This window comes from Mya arenaria, chromosome 9 (genome assembly GCF_026914265.1).
Source record: "Mya arenaria isolate MELC-2E11 chromosome 9, ASM2691426v1".
In the NCBI taxonomy this organism is placed as follows: Eukaryota; Metazoa; Mollusca; class Bivalvia; order Myida; family Myidae; genus Mya; species Mya arenaria.
The window spans coordinates 69,480,335-69,497,560 of NC_069130.1; the positions used below are offsets into that span (position 1 = coordinate 69,480,335).

A 17,226-nucleotide genomic window follows, 5' to 3' on the forward strand; every position below is an offset into this window, starting at 1 on the left:
ATGATGATAACGCGACTATACGATAACTATTACGCTACAGTCCGATGATGATAACGCGACTATTCGTTAACTATATCGCGACAGTACGATGATGGTAACGCGACTATACGATAACTATAACGCGACAGTCCGATGATGATAACGCGACTATACGATAACTATAACGCTACAGTCCGATGATGATAACGCGACTATTCGTTAACTTCAACGCTACAGTCCGATGATGATAACGCGACTATACGATAACTATAACGCTACAGTCCGATGATGATAACGCGACTATTCGTTAACTATAACCCGACAGTAAGATGATGATAACGCAACTATACGATAACTATAACGCTACAGTACGATGATGATAACACGACTATTCGTTAACTATAACGCTACAGTCCGATGATGATAACGCGACTATACGATAACTATAACGCTACAGTCCGATGATGATAACGCGACTATACGATAACTATAACGCTACAGTACGATGATGCTAACGCGACTATTCGATAACTATAACGCGACAGTACGATGATGATAATGCGACTATACGATAACTATAACGCGACAGTACGATGATGATAACGCGACTGTACGATAACTATAACGCGACAATACGATGATGATAACGCGACTATACGATAACTATAACGCGACAGTATGATAATGATAACGCGAATATAGGATAAATATAACGCGACAGTACGATGATGATAACGCGACTATACGATAACTATAACGCGACAGTATGATAATGATAACGCGAATATAGGATAAATATAACGCGACAGTACGATGATGATAACGCGACTATATGATAACTATAACGCTACAGTACGATGATGATAACGCGACTATACGATAACTATAACGCGACAATACGATGATGATAACGCGACTATACGATAAATATAACGCGACAGTACGATGATGATAACGCGACTATACGATAACTATAACGCGACAGTATGATGAAGATAAAACAGTACGATAAGAAATAACGCGACTTTACGATAACTATAACGCTACAGTACGATGATGATAACGCGACTATACGATAACTATAACGCGACAGTACGATGAAAATAACGCGACTATACGATAACTATAACGCTACAGTACGATGATGATAACGCGACTATACGATAACTATAACGCGACAGTACGATGATAACGCGACTATACGATAACTATAACGCGACAGTACGATGATGATAACGCGACTATTCGTTAACTATAACGCTACAGTCCGATGATGATAACGCGACTATACGATAACTATAACGCGACAGTACGATGATAACGCGACTATACGATAACTATACCGCGACAGTACGATGATGATAACGCGACTATACGATAAATATAACGCGACAGTACGATGATGATAACGCGACTATACGATAAATATAACGCGACAGTACGATGATGATAACGCGAATATAGGATAAATATAACGCGACAGTACGATGAAGATAAAACAGTACGATAAGAAATAACGCGACTTTACGATAACTATAACGCGGCAGTACGATGAAGATAAAGTGTCTATACGATAACTTTAATGCGACAGTACGATGATGATAAAGCGACTTTACGATAACTATAACGTGACAATAGGATTATGATAAAGTGACATTGCGATACTACGATCATAGACTTGGTATTTGGACTGCAGTTTTAGCCAATCGAACTATCCAAATGAAGCACTTTGGTCCTAAGGTTGATATCTTTGTCTGAGTAATAAAATAAAATAATGTGTTGTTCTCTATGATACACAAAATAAACAAAACATCTTCTTTTGTTCGTTAATGTTTACATGTAAGATTTTTTAATATTTGATACAGCTCGCATTATTAAATTTATGAAGCTTCGCAGACTTCTGATTGCAAAGTATGATATACAAATGATATAGATGAACACATGTTAACGTTTTCGTGCTTTATGTTTTATGTATGCAGGAGGTCACTCAAAATACCAAACAACATCAACAACACGGCCTACCACAGCAATTACAGATATTCCGATTGGCTCAATGTTTAGCGATGGTATGTCGAAAAAAAATACTAAAGTATATTTTATATTAAATTATTAATGAGTCTAAAAAGGGGGCTCGATACATTTCTTTCTATCGTAAAAACAAAGGTATTCTCAACTGCGATTCAAAGTAATGAAATATATGGATAACTTCTTCAATTAAACATCCTATAAAAAGCGTCTATCAATTTTAGGAAATACACGATTGTGCCCTAGCAGTGTAAGATCTTTTGCAAACCAATACGGAACTGTGTTGGCCCAGTACGGCCACAGCTGCTACGAGTTACTTAACACCGAGGTAACATGGACGTATGCTGAAACGCTTTGCAACAATGTTGGGGGGCACTTAGTCCAAATAAGTGGACAGCAGGAAGAAACATACATCCAGCAATTTCTCCTTCGTCATGGTTCTCCTGATGTCTGGATTGGTCTAAATGACAAGCAGACAGAGGGGCACATGCACTGGACTTCAGGTCAGATATATGATTCACAGTGTGATGGTTTGCAAGAAGGAAGGCGAATAACGTACACAGTGATGGTCACCTTACCTTTTCTCTAAAATAGAAAAAAATGAAAATAATTGTTCTTCAATTACTCAAGTAAAAATGATAACCACAATATCAAAAAACAAATATAAAATGGTAGATTGGTGTAAATGTAATTGTAATTTAAGTACTTTTGGTGGGTTTACACCCTCATTTGGGTCGTGGGCACTATCTCTGACACTCCCATGATAGACGACCATCTCTTCAAACACAAGTTTTGAAATAGATTTTAAGTAGTGGTTATGATTATAGCCTCTATTCATCAACTGTTAAGAACTTTACAGACTCCCGTTTCATGCATTGGCCAGTCAATATACTTGATTTCTTATATTTGGAATTCATTTCTTACCAATTACAAAAGTTAAGTATACAATTCAGTATTTTCAAAATTTGGTTTTCTTGGTTATAATGGTGTTAAACCTGTGTCACTAAACGGGGTCTATTGTGTTTAAATTTTCGAAACTTAGCTTGTTTCTGTAGTTGTTGGTATAAGTTATGATATTATTCTCTCATGTTATTGTGTAATGCCTATATCTTTAATTACCAAGGTGGAAACTGTTACAACGACATGTCAGTTACAATGTCGAACCAGGTTGCAAGCACATCAAAACTATATTCGTGTTTTATAGCAGACTTCTACTGAGGGCATTGATTGCACACTTTTATAGTAGGATGATTTTGTTGCTAGGTGAACCAGTAAACTACTTGCACTGGGTACGAGGTCACGTGGACAACATTGTTGGTAGATATGATGAGGACTGTGTCGTCATGTTTTCACAACGAGGCGGACACTGGGATGACGTGCCTTGTGGGTGGCCGAATGGAATGGCCGTGAAACATGTTGGCATTTGTGAATACAGTAAGTATTAGTAATATTAATGATGCGGACGGATATAGCTCATGTTTTCCAACCGTCGAGGACACTTGGATGACCTACCTTATATACAATTGTTATAGAGGTCAAATAACATGTTGGTGTTTGTAATTTCATTTAGTATTGGTAAAAGGGTGAAAATGTTTAGTGGTATATGGATTGGCCTTTTCCCAAGGTGGTCGTTGATTCGAGCCGACATACCTGGTGATCTTTAAGGTACATTGGTACCGTTATCTAAGAAATTGACCCGACGGCCACATATATAAGCTCCTAGCTGTCTTTTTAACTGTAGTATATATTTTTGTTAGCAGTATTTATCATCCAAAATAATCTACTCGTTGAAGCGATTTATAATCAAAATCTCGGTTTGCAGTCAAGCAACATATTGTTTGCGAACAGAACGTCATTTCGGAAATTACGGAGTTAAAATTGTGTCCCGGGCCTGTGCTCTATGACATTCGTTTAAATGTGAGAGTGGGCTTAAATTTAGAAACAGTGAGAAATATCAAATTGATATTTTGACTATTTGAAAAATGAAATATCATTTTTGTTTTACTGACAAATCTCTGCAAACCATCAGAATTATATAACATTACATACTAAACAATTCCTTTAAATATTAATGTTTGTATTTCAGGGATACAGACTTCCGGATCAATAATTGGGAAATGAACTTATGTTACAAGACGGTTTATTGTTATCACAAAGAGTTAATAAAACATAAGTTTTATATCCATGTGTTCTACATACTAGTATTGCAGTTCTAACACAGTGTACCTTAACGTCCGTCCGTTCACAGTAATGACGAAGATGTTTTAATAACACATGTAAACTACAGAAACAAATCAGTAGACAAAGACCCTGTTGAAATTTACAAGGCAAAGACCTGACAAATATACAACGTATAATCAACAGAGATATATCACACATGCATCGGAATATATTTTTATCACATGCTTACCCTTCTTTCCCGTGTAATATACCCATTACGAATATTTTTATCTTACACAAGTGTAAGATAACATATCAGACATTTCTATTGGCTAGACTAATCACACGCGACCTAGACATCCCTCCGCATTTTTTTGTAAACAAAATGGTTAAAACTCCAACAAATACTTACCTCAATAATGAAGTTGTAGGACTTTCGGGAGACAAATAGCTAACGAATCATAGTGCCAGAAAGCATGTCGTTCAAAAACTTTCTGATAACAATGTTCCGCCAACAAGATAATGCAGATCACTAGTCACAGAAATATCTAGTCAGTCAACAAATACAGCAACATTAGTGTCAAACAACACAAGAACATTTAAAATATCTCCATCTTGACAAACACAGGCAATATGCAATCAATGTCATTTGCTTGCCAGTTTAATCAGCTGTCGGTTACCAAAAACACAAATACGAATTCCGCAGCACAGGCTTCTCCTTACACATCCCATGATGGTTAGAACATCATGTTCTCTGGAAACATTATTGGTGGAACTTTTTCAGCATCAACATCCATGCAGTACAGAGTAAGGCTTCGCCGTAATCATCTGCATGTTGTAAAACTCCATGTACACTAAGAAAACGCTGCAAAATCGTCGTAAAAAGCGACAGCAAAAAACTTTAAAAACCGTGCACACAGTAAAGCTTGATAGACCGATGTAGGTCACATAAACTGCGTAAATGCATGCACTCTCAGTGTGACGTCATCAAATTGTGTGCTTATTGTTTGTTTTTTTGGTTAAAATTGTTCGTTATTTATGTTGTTGGATATTTTACTACATATTTTTTATATATTTGTGACTTATTAAGCGCTTTATCAGAATTAAAACTTGATAACTGCTAGCTATTTTTGTCATTTTTATTTAGAACTATTTATATGGCCTATCGTTGACATTCCACTCTGAGTACTTTAGCTGTCAAACAATGGGTTCAGGAAGTGGAACTAAATTGGTAATAAAAACATCGTTTTAAGCATGTGATAAAAAGATCTGACACTCGTTGTCATTTTAAACAAGATTTTTTATTAAACTCGTCCATGAAAATTGTAAGTAACAAATTTCATGAACTCGTTAAATAAAATCTTGTATTAAATGACAACTCGTGTAAGGTCCTATATGTCCGTTCGGAATTCCTCGACCATTTTTATCGAAAACATCCTCGGATGTATGCCGGTACATCAGTTGGAGTAATTCGTAAATTTTAAAATAATATCATTATTAAATGTTGTGTTTTAGAGTTGTATTTATTGATCTAAGTTATAATTGATTGCCAGTGAAGTGTTTTATTGCATACATAATTAAGATTTCCAAGAGTTAAGTCATAAAGTTTAACTGCTAAATGAAATTACTACGCGATCTACTTGCAGCGGACTTAAACGTACCGCTTTTTGAGTATGTAAACCGTCCAAATACATCCGAGGTTGTTTTCGATATAAAGGCCGAGGAGTTCCGAATGATATTTATCAATACATATCGGGGTCGCTGCATTGGAGAAGTTATCGAAACATGCGTTCACTAAACTAGTTCATGGACATCTTACTCCACATTTGTCAAGAACGTCCAAATCAGCTATTTCTTAAATAACAATATATTCCAAGCAAAAGGAAATATATAAGTGTGAAGAATGCAATCAAGATTAGCCATGAACGTTAGTCAATATCTACCTCAGGTGCGCCGACCCACAAACAGGAAGCTTAGAGATAACTTATAATAATAATAAAAATAAGGTACCATACAGAAATTCCGTCGAGGTATAGTCACTAACAGTTTCAACCATATTACTTTGCTTCTTAATATATTTTCATTGATTGGCTTAAGACATAACTTCCATATAAAGATAATAAACGATTAAATAAACGTATAACGAAAATAAAATGAAGAAGCAAATACGATTATATATATCTAGGCAAAAAGAAAAGTGTTTAAATAAATAAATGAACTATTAAAGCGGTTGCACTATTAATAGATAATTGAAATATTTAATACGTATTTACCGAATACGGCATAGAGTTCACCGTTCACTGAATTATGTGGCATTTTTGGTCAGGAACCCTCTCACGTTTTCCAATATATTTCGTGTCATGTGAACAAACATGCTTGTAAAATAGAGTATGCTAAAAAGCACTGTTTCGGAAGTTTTAAAGGTGAAAATGATTCACCCGGACTCATGAATGTATGTTCTATACCACTCGCGAAATAAAATAAGATCCAACACTGAAATCAACATTTATGTTTGTTTCCTTTATGCTTATTTTCATAGATTTTTAATGGTATTTTCATTGTTTTTGACCCCCTTTTTGCATACCCGGCAGCCCTCGAGACGCCCATCGCGCACATTTTTATCACCGATAACGTAGACCGTCATATTCCTGAGTGGGCTTGTAAATAGTTCTCCAAGTTTTTTTTTTATTTACTTATGTTTCAGTTAAAATATTTAATACAGATTTATCAATACACTCTGATTAATGCATCAAACAAATTACATGGAGCGGTTCATGGATGTATGATCAAATCACACTGGCCGCTATTTGCTGAATAAAACATTTCATAGGTCAAACATGTATTCAATACAATACAATACAATACAATACAATACAATACAATACAATACAATACAATACATAGATATTCAATAAATCTTACTGTAAGTGATCAGTTTGATTCGCTTATAGACGGGTCGTTTTCCGGCTGAAAAATAAAGCCCAAAGTCGTCAACATTGACTAATCTCGTCAGTCCCTTTTACGTTCCTATAGGGTCACAAATATTGAGGATGGTGGCCACTTGTTTTGTTCGTACGCTAAATCCATTCGCCAAGCATCGTTGTCGCGTTGTTTTGTAACCATGATTACGTCAAAATGCTCGATTGAGTTTAAAACGAAGTCAACAACAGAACGTTGCCGTTCTTTTCGTCTTAACGTCAATGATCTCAGTACACTTTGCAAAAGACGTATACTTATTTGAATTCCATGACTTTCTCCGAAAACGGTGACAATATTGGCATAAGAAAGGCATTCCTGTAAATAATCTGATATAAGGCTATCCCTCTCTTCGCCTATATTTTTCACTTTCGTTGAGTACAAATGACGTTTTAGTATCAGGAGTGCTAACTGTGTTTTTACCATAAAGAGGCAAAGATAAAACTGCTGTTTTGATTCGCTTAACTAAGTAGTGGATACAAGTTACTAAATTATGGCCAAAAGTTACTAAGCTGTGGCAACACCATAAATAACGTGTTGCGGATATCACCTCCGTGCCACCGTATTAATCCCATTTTAGTTATAACGACATTGTTATTTTGAAATTTGCGACGGTATATATACCGTCGCAAATTTCAAATATATATATATACGATTTTAATGGTCTTAAATATTTGAAAGGGATCAGGCTAATATTTGAAACGGATCAGGCTAACGCCTTCACCCTAAAGCAATATATTTGATCATTAAATACCGTATATCAAGCGTCACTAATGTCATTACAATGCCTTTAATGTTATTAAAGCTTATTTCAATTATTTGTGGCATTTGTTGCTGTCCATTTTTTTTCCAAAATCCGCTGCAGTTTTTGTCCAATTTGTAATAGCCGATTTGTCTAATACGCTGTCGAAATAGTTTGAAAAGAGTTGGAAATACTTTTCCTAATTAAAAAATGTCTTTTTATCGTTTTTTTTTTATAAAATAAACTACGTCTTTGAAATAAACAAACAATAATATTTTTTTTATAAATACACTAGTTTAAATGACAGCAATGTGACGACATCACAGAGTATCAGCAATGGACTTTCCCTCTTATATTTCAATTAAACCGATATAACCGAATTCAGCGATAAGTATTTTTCATATGGTAAATGTACACTTAATTTTCGTCAGCAAGTTAGATTGTAGAAAATTCATCAAGTACGTTAAAATACTTTATTTAAATAGTATTTGATACGATGAGATGCTTTACTCTTTATATTATCAACACATTTTAATCAGTACATATATATTGTATAGCAGTTGTCCAAATTATAACCCATCTAATACGCCAAGCCCTCATAAATTGCATTCCGGGCTGGCTCGAATGCTTGTTAGGTCCTTACCGGTTTCAACAGAGGTAGTAGGTACTAAATATGTACGGTTTAATAAGACGCTTATCAAAATGCTAGGTACCTTAGAAGCAGAGAAGAAAGTATATTGGAAGACATACTTCGCGCCAATTGTTTAAGTTTACAATGCTACAAAAAGTGAGTCATTTGGGTTTTATCCACATTGTTTAATGTTTAGGTGGCACCAAAGGTTAGCCATGTATGTTGACCTAGGTATTGGTTCCATTGAAAGATATGCAGATAGTCTGACCTTTGTTGCAAAGTTGCGGAGAGGCTGGAGTTTACAAACAAATAAGCGTTAAAAAAGCCGCCAAACAGGGCGAAAAGGGTAACAACTACTATGATACAAATTATATGGTTTCAAAGTTTGAAGTTGGTGATAGAGTTCTTAGTGATAGATAGTTGTTTTGTATGTAGTTCACTTAAGAAAACACTAGTTAGCTGATCGTTAGGAGGAACATCCGAACATAGTAATGGACATCCCAAATGCAGACATACCAATGTATGAAGTGAGGTGAGAGGATTAGCCAAGTCCAAGCTTTAAGTATCTCAACAGCCTGAGTCTGATGCAAGTTCTGATGCAAGTTCGGAGTCCTCTGAGCGTTATGTGATCCAAGAGGAGAAAATCAAATCGGTATTAAAACAGTATGAAATCTACTGTAAATTCAAATACCATTAGTGATGTTCAGGCCAAAGAAACAAGGCACTATGTGTGGTGTTCAAGATGAACAACTGATGCAAATGTTGCAGCAGTCAGATTTTCTATAATATTTTGGTGTGTTTATGTTTTGGGATATTTAATTGAATATAGTATCAGTTTTGTGAATGCCACGGGATATTATTTGTTTATTTTTAATTTGTTTTTATTATTGGTTGTTCATTTATTTCATTTATCTATTATTTAATGACCTAGTTGTGTATTGAGCTCCGGTTTCAATTAAGGAATGGATTGCGGGGTTGATGTCATTATCGGGGTATGAACGCAATTGGGCTGGTCTAAGTGTGTGGAGTCCGAAGTTCATTTAAGGAATGGAAGCTGAGGTGAAAATATTGTATGTTGGAATTATTACATTTGCCAGTTGTTGTCTTATAGTTATTGTGATGTCATAATGTGTACTTCATAGCTTTGAAACGCCACGAATTATTTTTCCCTTTGGAGGGAGTATGTGACCCAGGTTTTATTAAGTCATATTTTCAATTGTTAATCCTTAAGGTAAAGATCACAAAAATAGATTTTTTTCGTAACATTTGAACTCAAGTGGGCCTGAGTGGTCAGTTCTTTTGTACATGCATTGTCCTGTCCACTGTACTGCTATGTACAAATTTTAAAAATAAGGTTAAGGGCCAGTTATACAAATTAGGTTAAGACCAACGGTGGTATTCAAGATTCAACTTTAGTTTATCGAAGGGTCATACATCTTTGACTTCAATCACTTTTTTGGTCAGTTATTAATAACAAGTAATCCGATTAGCTACATCGTTCTTAGATCTTATCAAGACCACTATTAAATACCAGCCCAAGTCATGGAATTATGCCAGGAACAAATTATGGAATTCAGATTTAGGAATGAGTTGTTGACCTTGGACTCGGGGTCACTTTGGTCAGGGTTTTGTTTGCTGATAACCTAAAATTGGCTACTTTAATACAGCACGAAACTGATAAGGGGGAATCGCATTAAACTATCAGCTACCTATGTAGATCATGTCCAACACAATGATGGTTGGTACTGCCACTAGGTGACCTACTTATCGTTATGTCAGTGTGAATGTCTTCTGTATAAAAGTACTAAAACAACTGTAAGTAATATTCAAACTATTTCACTTTATTTTGCGGTTAAACGTTACACCAAGTGAAAAATGCACACACGTATAAAATGGAGACTTTTCTTAAGCCCTTGCATTTTAAACGTCTTGTATCAAAAATTTACTTTAATAAATTATTGTACGTTTTGTAGAATAAGGAATGTCAAATAGATTCTATTTACTGTTGGGGCTGGTGCTCCTGTTCGCCACTTGTGTGAGAAGTGACTACGACTGTGTTTGTAACTACAACGTCGAAACAACGGTCCAGCCCGATGTATGTATAATTATACGTTTTTTCGATCAGCTTTGGTTTAACTTGTTTCAATCTACATGGAATGAAATATTTCCTGATGCGAAGTATCTACCTGTAAGCGACTGAATGAAAGTCTTACAACCTTACTGTTCTTGAACGTTTCCTAAATACGGTTTTCTTCATTGATCATTTACAACCAACTATACAATACCACAGTCTTAAGTATATACAAAGATGAATATTGATGCGAAGCATCAAAGGGCGCCAAGAATGTATAGTAATGATTATATGATTGGTACAAGGATGTGATAAATGTTTAAATATAACAACAATATGAAGTTGTTTGTTATCTTTTATTAATGTATAAAAATAGTATTATAACAGTTGCATGATTATTTAACAGTATTGAACCAAATCAGTTTTTATTTGTTGCACACTGAAAAAAGGAACTAATATTTACACTAGAATACGAAACGTTTTTATTTTTTGTCTTGGAAAGAGCAATTTTTAGCGTATTAAAATATCTTTAAACCAATGATATAAGATTGCTGACAAAAATCAGATCGTAGATTTTCATATTTCCATTCGAAAATTAATGTTTTATGGCCTAAACCGTTACAAACGGTTTAAGAAAAAAGAATAAAACATCATTTTAACTTAAATACAAATATCTGCGATCTATTTTTTGTCAGCAATCCTATTTAACTGGTTTCCATGGAATTTTGCAAAAAATGGCTCGTTCCAAGACAAAAAATAAAAAGTTGTCAAAGCGTTCAATATGTGAGAGTGCAGCTTTAATCTGTTTATGATCGAATCATTTTTTCGCTTAACTATTTATAAATTTTAGTTGCATTATTTTTGTCATTGCCTGTGGTCGACAAAAACAAATATTAAAACTTTAAAACAATTTGTCAAAGGGGAGTAACTGTGGTCTGCGTCGTTACGTAAAGGAGTAACACTACATGTAGTCATCAGAAATGTTGTCTGCTACGCTTTTTTATTTATTAATAAATAAATGAATAATTTAAATGAATCCGTCATTTTCTAAAGATGAACTCAAAACAAGGAGACACGCTGTTAAACATATTGATCAACTTGTTTGTGTGTTCCCTTTTTGCGTGCTAAAGGAACTGCCAAAAAATCAGACTGTCTTTACAATGTTCTTGCTGCGTTTCATAACATTTTATCATTAAACTTTGACAAAAACCGTGTACGATTACCTAAACGAATTTTATGAATAACTCGGCCTTATAACGCAACCCCAGACAAGTGTGTTATAAAACTCCTCGCTTCAGCTAAATGCGATTGTTAAGAAAATATGGAATCACGCAATTGCAAATCTAAGTATATTTCCCGGATGATTTAATTAAGCTTCAGAGAGTTGCCTGTATTTTGCTTTACTGTTAAGAATTTGAACGCATTTTAGGTTGTCTATTTATGTATATACTGACAATGCAATTTCAAGGACCATAGTGATAGTTTACAATTTCATATTTAAACGATAGATACAACATGTAGTTCCTCGGTACTTGGAAAGGCGTCCGCTTTTAGCATACACGCATGCTCTTGCATACACGAATAAATGTATTATCCGTACGTGTCTGTAGATATATAGGATCTGACACGAGTTGTCATTTAATACAAGATTTTATTAAACGAGTTCATGAAATTTGTTAGTAAGCGAGCTTCTGGCGAGCTTACTAACAACTTTCATGGACGAGTTTAATAAAATTCTTGAATTAAATGACAACGAGTGTCAGATCTGTTTTATCACAGGCTTAAAACGGTGTTTTTATTACCAATTAAGTTCCACTTTCTGAACCGATTGTTTGACAGCCAAAGTACTCAGAGTAGAATGTCAACGATGCGCCATATGCACAACATGAATAACGAACGATTTTAACCAAAAAACCCCAATAAGTACACAATTTGGTGACGCCACACTCACTCAAATATTCGTAATGGGTATATTACACGGAAAACAAAGGTAAGCATGTGATAAAACGTTATTTTAATTAAAGCTTGCACATTTTCTTTCATGTCCAATGTATGTTCCCACTCTTTAATAACTTTCATATAAAGCCTCATCGTAGAATTAATGTGTACAAACCGTTTGAAAGATCATACACTAAACACTCATGCTCATTTTTGCAGGCATCCATTTCCGGTCAGGCAATTGGATATATGTACGAGTTCGATTGTAAGGCCCAAGGCTATGAGTCTCCAGAACCAGACTGGATAGTCATTCAGTTTGAACACAAGGTTCTTTTTAAGTTTTCAATGTTTGACCTTATTCAATAATGGATATGAACTATTAAATACTTATATAGTTATAAACACGTTCTTGTGTCGCCTGCGAAGCATGCCATACACAGTAAAGATGACGTTGTGAGGCGGCGCCTGCGTCGTTCTCGGCGGCAGTGTTCCGTTTCTGATTAATGCATCTTTAATGATTTGTTTAAGAGTCATCAAACGCGTAGGCTCCTATTGATATTGTCAAATGTCATGGTCATAGTGACCTTTACTAAAAATGAAGGACGCTCCCAATAGGCGGCACATCCGCTTCTATTTCTTTTGTAAATTCACATTCCTTTAATCCGAGAGATGTATCACAAGACCAATTAAAGCTGCAGGAAGTTGTCTTTTAATATATGTTTATCCGCTCACCATGACAAGTGGTGTTTATCAAGCACCAGTTCCTCTATTAACTTGTGAAACTGGCGTAATAATCAACGTGCGTCCACTTTAAATAGGGTTATTGTTTAGTTATTTACCTACTGAGCCTATCCCTGTAGGCTAATCGATTAATGTAACTAATACTAGTACTATAAAATTTATTCGTACAATATCACCACCGTTTGACTTCAGTACGGATATATCCACAAAGACAGTAACATCCAGGTACAGACGTGTCCTGGAAATCCACCTGCTTCTGACTAAGGTAACCAGTCTATTACTTGCTCTGTGGATTTATTTATTTTGTGATTTTTTATTTCAGCATTGTGCAAATTATTAAGTTTAAAAGGTAATGTTTTTCCTGTATGGGCTTGTCCGTGAAAATTATATTGCATATATTCCACTGGTTTTTATTTGGTAGAAACGATTTCACATTCTTGATATGCAGTACCTATTTCCCAATTGTCTAATGACCTGCTTAAATGACATCATATCTAAATGACTTTAAGCGTACTCAAATTACACGTATTGCATTAGTAATAAATATATTTTTTATATTCTGACACGAAAGACACTACTGCTTTTATTTCCAAACTGCCTTTTAATTGGTATGTTTCTCAAACCTAACAGATGATTATTCAAAAGTTTGTTTGTCTTTTAACCTTTGTAAATTGCTTATTACGTTAGTTCACAAAACCACAGCGGAGGTGACATCTACCACGACTCCACAGCCGACAACTCCATTGCCGTCAACGAAGCCGACAACAGTTATAGGAATAACATCTACAACAACGCCATCAACAACATTTACAACATCAACGACGACAACAACAACAACAACAACAACAACAACAACAAGACCAACATCATCAAATACACCAACGACTCCATCGACGACTCCAACAACATCAACTATAACCACAACAACAATGACAACACCTACAACAACACCACCACAACAATCAACAACAACGACAATAACAGAAACAAAAACCCCTTTAACAACGATAACAACAAACACAACAAATACAGCAACAATTACAACCGCAAAACCACCTAAAACAACAGCAACAATTCCAACACCTGCAGAAAATATCACTACTACAACGGCAAGGCCGACCACAACGACAACACAGACACTTTCCTATAAGTACAACAATAGCAACAACAACAAAAGTATCAACCACAAAGCAAATTATAACAACCACTAAACCGATGATATCTACATCTCAAATCGTCTGTACGATTATTCATCTTTTATTATGAAAATATATATCCTAACCTAAATAAAAAATATATTCAAATTTTAGTTTGTACTATGTTTTATGAAATGAATTGATATTTATTTTGTTCTTGATTTAGTAGACTGTGTATAGGGGTTAAATTCAAAATCATTTAGCATAATTATTCACTAGCAATATACAAAATTGATTCGTATTCGTATATTTCACATGCGTACAATTGTTCGGCAACACATTTTAATTACGCAGCACATGAACATGGGACCCTGTTCACGGTTGGTAGAACATGCTACGAGATTGTTCCTGTACATCACACCTGGTCATATGCGGAATCCGACTGTAAACAGAGAGGCGGCCACCTTGCGCACATATCCGACAGTTATCACCAAAATGTCGTTTACAACGTCGTCAGGCAATACCATGGGGGTAATGTCTGGATTGGTCTACACGACAGAAACCATGAAGAACATTTTGAATGGACAACAGGTATCAGTCTACTTCCAGAAAATACTGGTTATCGACACCTTTTACAAGATAACCTTTTAAATCAATATGTATTTACAATCCGTGTTTTGCCGGGTACGTGATTTCCTATTACATGTTGTTGTGTGTAATAGTGCAAAATATGCTAAATAATTATAATACTGGTATATTACAGGTGATCCCGTTAATTATACGCACTGGATTCCAGGAAGAAAAAACCTTTTACACGGAGTAGAAGATTGTGTCAGTTTAAATCTAGGATCCTCTGCAGGCAGATGGACAGACGAGTTATGTGGACTCTCCTATGGATATGTCTGCGAGTTCGGTAATATGTTATGTAATGATTGTATACTGAAAACTGATAGTTTGGTGACGGTCTTGAAGAAATATGAACACACTAAATTTTGTTGATTTTGTTTTTCTTGGTTATTTTACTCGTCTACATATTGATTGTTTGCAGCGGCTGTTTTGGCAGTCCAAAACGTACACCCAACTACCGCACCGACAGTCCATCCCCTAAGAGGTTTGCTTATAATACCGTTGCTTATAAAGTAAAAATGGTATACATGACATATATTTATTATAATTATTTGTTTGTTGCTTTTGATATTCAATATAATTGCGTAATAATGTTAATGCTGAATCATCATTGTGTTCAATATTGTGCCCTTCTTTTCTTTAAAGCTGCACTCTCACAGATTGAACGTTTTGACAACTTTTTATTTTTTTATCTTGGAAAGAGCAAATTTTTGTGAAAATCCATGGAAACCAGTTATAGAATGCTGTTGACAAAAAATCAGATCGTAGATTTATATTATTAAGCTAAAAAATGATGTTTTATGTTTTTTCTTAAACCGTTAGTAACGGTTCAAGCCATAAAACATAAATTTTCGACCGGAAATATGAAAATCTACGATCTGATTTTTTGTCAGCAATCTTATATCATTAGTTTGCAGATATTTACGCAAAAAATGCTCTTTTCAAGACAAAAAAAATTGTAAAAATTGTCAATCTCTGAGAGTGCAGCTTTAAAGTCAGTAATTGTATTTCAGGAAATGTGAATTTGTGCCCTGCTAATGTCGTAGCCTTAGCCCACCGATATGGAACTCTATTGGTGCAACATGAAAGGAGCTGTTACGAAGTGCTGAACAATAAGGCTACCTGGGACAACGGGGAATTCTTATGTAAACAAGCAGGAGGACATTTAGCGCACATTGGCAACGTACAAGAGCAGAGTTATATACAGACATTCATGATGGCATACCATTCACAAGCAGTCTGGATAGGTTTGCATGACAGAATTAATGAAGGACATTTCGAATGGACTGCAGGTATTTATTGCTTCAGTAACATTACCTGTATAACCAAAACCTGACTTTTGGGAACAACGCAACGACGAGAACAAGGAAAAACATGGTCAACCGAATTGTTCTTTATATTAGTTCTAATGTACGGGTTTTACATATTATTAGACGATCAGTTGTTTCTGACAAATTTGGTAATTCTAATGTATCTCAATTATAAAGTCACTGTCGCTGACTACTACTAGCATAATTGTATGCTGTAGTGTCAGGGCTCCAGTACATTGACACATGGTGTTTTAGCACATGGCGAGCGGTCGCCTAGAGGTTGACGTCATATGATGAGTAGTTGTTTATTGTTTGCTGATACTTGATGATGAAGTTTTAAGTTAAATGGCCAATCGGCAAATTAAAATTCAATAAGGATTATTGGGAATTGTGTTTAGCGGCCTTTTTTACATTTATATTTATCTCTATTTTGGAAAATTTATAAGTATTATGACAGCTTTGTTATTCTACTTTGTTTTTCAAAGGCGGTGCGGTCACGTACACACACTGGCTACCAGGTCACAATGACAACTTTGCGAATCACAACGTAGAAGATTGTGTTGTCTTTGTGCCGTATAGAGAAGGAATATGGGATGACATACCGTGCGGATCACCGTCAATCTTTGCCACTGCGCCTATGTATCCGGCCTTGTGTGAATACGGTGTGTTTCCTCTGTATTAATTTTCAAACATATTAAGGACCTATTGAAACCCAATATGCCGTCTATCTACTTTACATTCTTATAATTATCTATTGCATATGACAATTGCAATGCAGCACACTATATAGGGACAGTCATTTAATTATGGCTCGCCACCTTATCTGGGACGTTGTGCTACCATGCTATAATTCATGGTCGCCTAATAAAAATATTAATTTAATTAAAAGA

The 17,226-nt window shown here is 35.2% G+C and overlaps 1 long non-coding RNA gene across 1 annotated transcript; it reads left to right on the top strand.

The window, feature by feature from the left end:
• The first annotated feature begins 3,313 nt into the window (after positions 1–3,313).
• On the top strand, positions 3,314–4,183 carry LOC128203779 (uncharacterized). The gene is made up of 2 exons (XR_008256047.1): positions 3,314–3,438; positions 4,091–4,183. It is a non-coding gene; the product is annotated as an uncharacterized LOC128203779 (long non-coding RNA).
• The last annotated feature ends 13,043 nt before the right edge of the window (positions 4,184–17,226 follow it).